The sequence below is a fragment of the Gymnoscopelus microlampas genome, assembly GCF_963454915.1.
Source record: "Gymnoscopelus microlampas genome assembly, chromosome: 18".
Taxonomy (NCBI): Eukaryota; Metazoa; Chordata; class Actinopteri; order Myctophiformes; family Myctophidae; genus Gymnoscopelus; species Gymnoscopelus microlampas.
In genome coordinates this window covers 3,588,490-3,594,796 of record NC_139955.1, presented here as the reverse complement: position 1 = coordinate 3,594,796, position 6,307 = coordinate 3,588,490, and the positions used below count along the sequence as shown (strand labels likewise).

The window sequence follows — 6,307 nt, the reverse complement described above, 5'->3', positions numbered from 1 at the left end:
TGTCAGGAGTGGATGTTTTCCCAATGGATGGGTCGCATCCTGTCTCTGCCTCCTTCACCTGCCAGCCAGGCTTTCCACCAGCCTGTAAACATCTGTGGCAGTAGCTGAAGCTACGGCGCTGACGGGGTTCTCGGTTCTGGCCGCCCTCGGTCGCCCCCCTGGTTCTACTTTTTTTTTACCTCCGCTCCATCCCGCGCCGGTCTGGGAGAGGGTGGACACCTTGGTCTAAAATGTGGTTCGAAGCCCCTGTGGTATCTGCCTCATTGGTTGGCTGCCCTGGTCTGGAGCTCTCTGAATCTCGTCACCTTCACCTCCCCTCAGTCATCTCTCCTCGTGGTGCGTTGGCGTCCGGGGGCCGACGACAGCTGGTGTAGGAGGTCGTGCCTGTGCTGTAGTTGCAGCATCTCTCCTTCTGGGGCGCTCTCTGTTGTCACGACCTCCGCTGGCGGATTCACCCTCACCGCTGCTCTGGTAGTTGTCTGGAAAGTCTCCGACGTGGGGTGGGCGGCGTCTGTAGTGATTCCTATCGGCGGCGTACTTGCTCCCTTGCACCGGAACACCTCCTGGGCCGGTGACGTTGGCCGCCTCCGCTCCCTTGTCCCCTTCGACCACGTCGAATTCCACGATCTCTCCGTCTCCGACGCTGGGAAGGTATTTCATTGGGTTGTTCTTTTTTATGTCCGTCTGGTGCACAAAGACGTCCTCTTTTGTGTCATTCCTGTTGATGAAACCGAATCCGTTCTTGACGTTAAACCACTTCACTGTGCCCAAGACCTTTGTTGCAATGAACTTCTGCTTGGCAGAGGCTGCATTAGCAGGCTGCGGCGGTTGTTGCATGTCGGCCTCGCTGCTCATGCTTGCTGGGCGGTTATGGCCTGTGCCGGTGGTGTCACTCTAGTATTATGTTGCTCGGTTGCTAGATGGTAACCTTGGCCGCCGGTGGTGGGGGGGCTGTTGTCTGCTTTCCTCTATACTCTCGATAACTCTCTAGGTCTCTGTCTATCAACTGTCAAGATCTAAAGTATTCTGCAGCACCCTCACCACCTTATGTAGACTGGTCCCACAATGCACAAACTGTTGCCATGCGTGCCTCTGACAACGCTCATTTGTGCAGGCGTTCTTATCTGCACTCATTTCTCTTAATGTTTCTCACAATAGGCTCTATGCACAGCAGCCATATTATGAATTTCACAGGTGTTGCCAATGATACTAATGAAGGCTCTGTTCCATTCTGGTCAAACAGAGTCAGATACATAGTGCTGATAGTGTGCACGTTGGCTCACTGGAAACACTCTGCTCATGGTTCCTTTGAGGGGGTTCCAAACAACGTGAAAAAAAAAGAAAAACGCAGAAAAAACTGCGCTCCGCGCATCCCATAGACTGCAGAAAACACAGGAAAAAACTGCTAGTGTTGTACTTGAAAAGTCCAAATTTTGAGTTGAAAGTGTGTGGGGTGTAACGGAAAAGTAAGGTAATGAGTAGTGTAACAAGTAACTTTTGTCAGAGAGTAATAAGTAAAGTAATAATATTGTTTTCGAAACGAGTAATGAGTAATAAATAAATTATATATATATATATATATTTTTAAAAAAAATGGTAACGAGCCCAACAATAATCATGGTGCTGTGCTATCTGTGTCTCGCTCCCGCCTTCAAATCACACCTTTGGAGGAGTGTCACTTCAAATCCGCAACAATATCACAGAGACAATAGGCAGGCATTTCTCTTGGCCCGTGTTTATTGGCAACAGCTGCACAAGCCTGGGATGTCATTACAGTGGGTTGCGTTATTGTCATTGTCGCCTCATATCCCTCCAATGATCTCCGATAAGGCCACGGCTGCCAGAGACATCAGCTGCCTTCCGAGCAGGAGGCTTTGCTAGGTGAAACGCGGCGAGCGCTAGCGCAGGCATCTGTATGCGCCGCCACGCTCGCCTTCCATCAAACCTAAACAACACAATTATAACCTCTAACTGGGATTTGATGGGTCCTTATGTAGATGCTTACCCTGTGCTGTTCGCTCGACAAAACACACAAACTCAGCAAGCGCTGCCCTGAAGAGATTACTAGCAGTAAAGGCACTTTATTTATTTGTTTATTTACAGTGGTGTAAAGTAACTAAGTACATTTACATTCGGTACTTAAGTACAATTTTGAGGTAGTTTGACTTTACTGGAGTATTTCCAATTTTCAATACGTTTACTTCTACTCCACTACATCTCGAGGCAAATATAGTACTTTTACTGCACTACAATTATTTGAAACTACTTTGCGGATATAATGATTATATTATAAAACATACATTAACCACTTAAGCCCTATTTTATACATAGGCTATTTGAAAATAGCCGATCTACAAGCTTACAACGCGTCGCGATGCGACGCGTTGTAAGCTTGTAGATCTGCTATTTTCAAACATTTTAGTACTTTTACTTTTGGTACTTTAAGTATATTTTGATGCCAATACTTTCGTACTCAGTAACATTTTGAACACAGGTCTTGTACTTGTAACAGAGTCATTTCATATTGTGGTATTGCAACTTTTACTCAAGTAAAAAATGTGAGTACTTTTTCCACCACTGTTTATTTATGTATGTATTTATTTATTTTATTCCAAGTTGGATGACTCTGCAAACGTTAGCCAGAAACAGAAACGTTAGCTGCGTTGGTTCGCTTAAATCTGGGCGGCTGGACAGAACATTCAGCCAGTCCTCAACTTGCCAAGTAATCAAAGCCAGAGTATCAATAACACTGGTAAACACATTGCTACTCTAGTAGAAGAACATCCCATTAGTTTGTCGCTGATCGTGTTCAGGCTCTGCCAATCTACAAATGGTCAGCAGCCACCGAGTTCTGGGGCGGGATCGTCGAAATGAGAAATGTCCACTGTTGGGTGGAAAATGTCTACCAGGTAAAGTAGCAGATCGACAAGCTCAAAGCGCGGCTTTCGAGCCGCGTTTCGAGCTTGCAGATCTGCTGCTTTTTATACTTTTCTGTGTGACACTGCAGTATGATCAAGTAGGGCGTTAATTCACGAAAAAACACAAACAATTTAAAATATGGAGATAAGAGGTTTTTGCCCGACGGCAACGATATGTTTTGAATGAAGATGAAGACTCAAGGAGTCCACTTGAACTCCTTGAGTTCAAGTGGACTCAAGCAGGAACTGATTAAGATACAGTAGATGCACTGAGAGGCGAGCTGGAGAGTTGATGTAATACATTGAAGTCAATGAACCAGCTCATGAACAATATTGTTTTAATGATTGCGACCATTGTCAGACAATCGGTTCAGGGACATGAAAGAAGACCTGTTGCATGTTGTTTTCTGATCTCTTGTGTTTCAAATGTATACAAACTATGTATCCCAAGAGCACAGAGTAAGTTTCACACTGAACATAATTCACTCTGGCAGTTTCGTCAGGTTTCCAGGCTTGACAGCCAGAAACTGGTTGTTTATTAAAGCAATAATTTGTGCAAGCACATTAGGGCCAACTGCCTGCTGCACAAACATGTAATTGCTTGTTTATTCTCCCCCTCTCTGTTCTCTGCTTAATGATCATTTATCAAAGGTCCCCTGTCATTGGTACAACCATTACACATTCTAATCATCCACTCGGTCTTGTATTGTCTGGTCACTTGTTCCTTGCTCTTCCTTACACTCGTTTTCACTTTCTCTCACTCTTTGTCTCCGCCAGGCCGAATTTGTGGCAGAGACTATGTATTGGACCCTGTCCTTCCGTCCGTCCGTCCTTTCCGTCCGTCCCTCCGTCCGTTTGTCTGTGGACAGCTAATCTCCAGCACCGTTGGCCCAATCAACGTAAAACTGTGCACACCTCTACCCCAAATGTTTCACATGGGCCTTAGTAACTAAGTACATTTACTCAAATACAATGTTGAGGTACTGTACTTTTACTTTACTGAAGTATTTCCAATTGTCTATACTTTTACTTCCACTCCAGTACATGGCACAGTACATACACAGGCAAATATTGTACTTTTACTCCACTACAATTATTTGAAAACTTTAGTTACTAGTTACTTTGCAGATATTATATGGGCCTACATTATAAAACATATGCCGTACATTAACCACTTTAGCCCTATTTTCTACTAAGGTAAATTGACAATAGCCGATCTACAAGATGAAAACGCGGCCCATCGCGACGTGTTGTGAGCTTGTAAATCGGCTATTTTCAAACATTTTAGTAGGGTGGGTGACGTGACATGCTGTCCCTGGCTGTCCTCAGTGTCAAACATGTATAAATAAAAAATATATTTGTCAAAAACCTTCTGAATATTGTGCAGGACATTATGCTTCATGTGAACATACTCGAGATTAAAACATTTCATTCCTCATTTCTTCAGAATTTTCAACCAAACATAGTAAAACTCATATGGTGTGACTGTCCCGGCCGTGTTTCTCAAAGTAGGAACTTGAATAAAACTAAGGAAAAAAATGCTAAAATTATTTTTAAAATTCCATAAATATAATACAGTCTATTTGTGAGCCTAGTCTTTTCAGAATCCAAGCATAATGTTTTCAGTAAATTTTGATCAAAAAGATTTTGTCCCTCAAACCAAATATAACCAAATATATCATATTTTGTGACACCATTTTGGGAAATTTCAACGAGAAATTGTTTGGACACCCTTTGGTATAGAGAGGTCCTTCTTCAGTAAGGCTGTACAGCACTTCCAACACAACAGCATGACAGGTGTCTGAGGTGAGTTATCATTTTAACTTTTTCATGAAATACCATGTTGTTGGAACTCTGACAAATGCGACTCTTCCGGGTGTCTTTTGGTGTGACACCTTTTTCATTAAAAAAGCTAAAGTTATTTGATTTTTGGGTCATAATTTCATGTAAATCTAAGTTGCATTGTTATAGCTAGCATGTTGTTAGCATGCTAATGTGTAGCTAGTAGCTTCAAGGTAAGCCTAAATGCAGAAAACGTAATATGGTGTGACACTTCATCATAATGGTGTGACATGTCTGCCTGTCACGCCATATGACTTTATTGTCACACCATATGATATGAACTGTATTTTCGTACGGATAAAACGATAAATAACAAAGTCCCATGTTTATTTTGTCCATTTAAACATTTGTTTTAAACATGTTTACAGGAAGAAGCCCAACAAACCCACGGTGAGGCCTTTAGGAGGGCCATTCAATCAATCCGCAAGTGGAGTCTGCAGTACCACCACGGCCCAAGGAACCATCATGCCAGAAGGAAATGTTTGTACCGGGGCGGTGCACCTGATCTGGCGCAGCGCTCAGGTCCAGAAGGAAATGTTTGGACCGGGGCGGTGCACCTGATCTGGCGCAGCGCTCAGGTCCTGGACATGGTGAGACGAAGGAGGAGCCCGGCCAGGAGACAACCCACAGAGCCTAGTCCCTCCACGTGCCAGAGCCTCCCCGAGTCCCGGCAGAGTACTTCCGGAGAAGCGGACTGAGTGACCCTGTCTTGCCCTATAGAACTGACCGTGGGTAGCTACTGGGACGTAAGTCGGGGTTTGATCAGGGTCACCTGGGTGAGGGTGTATGTTGTATGTTGCGAGACCCGAGACACCCGATGACCCCAGGCTACAACACTGATGATACGTCCCAGTTGCATCCATGTGATGTTTTTCTTTAACATAAAATCTATATCCACTATAAATTGTGTTTTAATTTAGTTTTATTCTGGGATATTTCAAATTCATCAGACAGACCGGGAACCCCTTCACAAAAAATTTCAAATACTGTTTCAATCTAAAAAAAAAATTCTCTTTGTCTTAAACTATACATTCCATTTTCTTCAGTCAGCTTGAATATACTTGGTTGACCGGGGTGTCCCACGGGTCTCTACTTGGTCCCCACATTTTTTCTCTCTACACCAAATCTAGTCACAATGTTCTTGTCTTGTCTTGTCTTATAATGTGATTTATATTGTATGCTGTTATGTTGCTTAAGAATGGCTTTATTTTGAAAAACAGAAGTACCCTTCTATTGAAAGGCCCTCTTGATGAGAAGAGGTCACTGTGACACTAGGCCCTCTTGATGAGAAGAGGTCGTTAGTTAAGGCAGGTGTGTGAGTTTAGCTAATTGGACTGGATACAGAACAGCTGTGTGAGCCTGCTAACCCAATTTTTTTAGGCCATGTTATTCAATGTAAAAGCAATTTTCCTGTTGCTGTTTTTCCTAAGTAATTGTTTAATGAATCAGTAAAGTTCAGTACTCACATGAAGATATCATCATACGGTGTGACACTAAATCATTTGGTGTGACGTTCCAAATAGTGAAAAAATCATACCTTTATTAAT

At 43.3% G+C, this 6,307-nt stretch overlaps 1 pseudogene across 1 annotated transcript; it reads right to left on the bottom strand.

The window, feature by feature from the left end:
* Window positions 1–225: 225 nt before the first annotated feature.
* Window positions 226–855, bottom strand: LOC311065390 (Y-box-binding protein 1-like; annotated as a pseudogene). The gene has a single exon. The product of its transcript is annotated as a Y-box-binding protein 1-like (transcript).
* Between the last annotated feature and the right edge of the window lie 5,452 nt (window positions 856–6,307).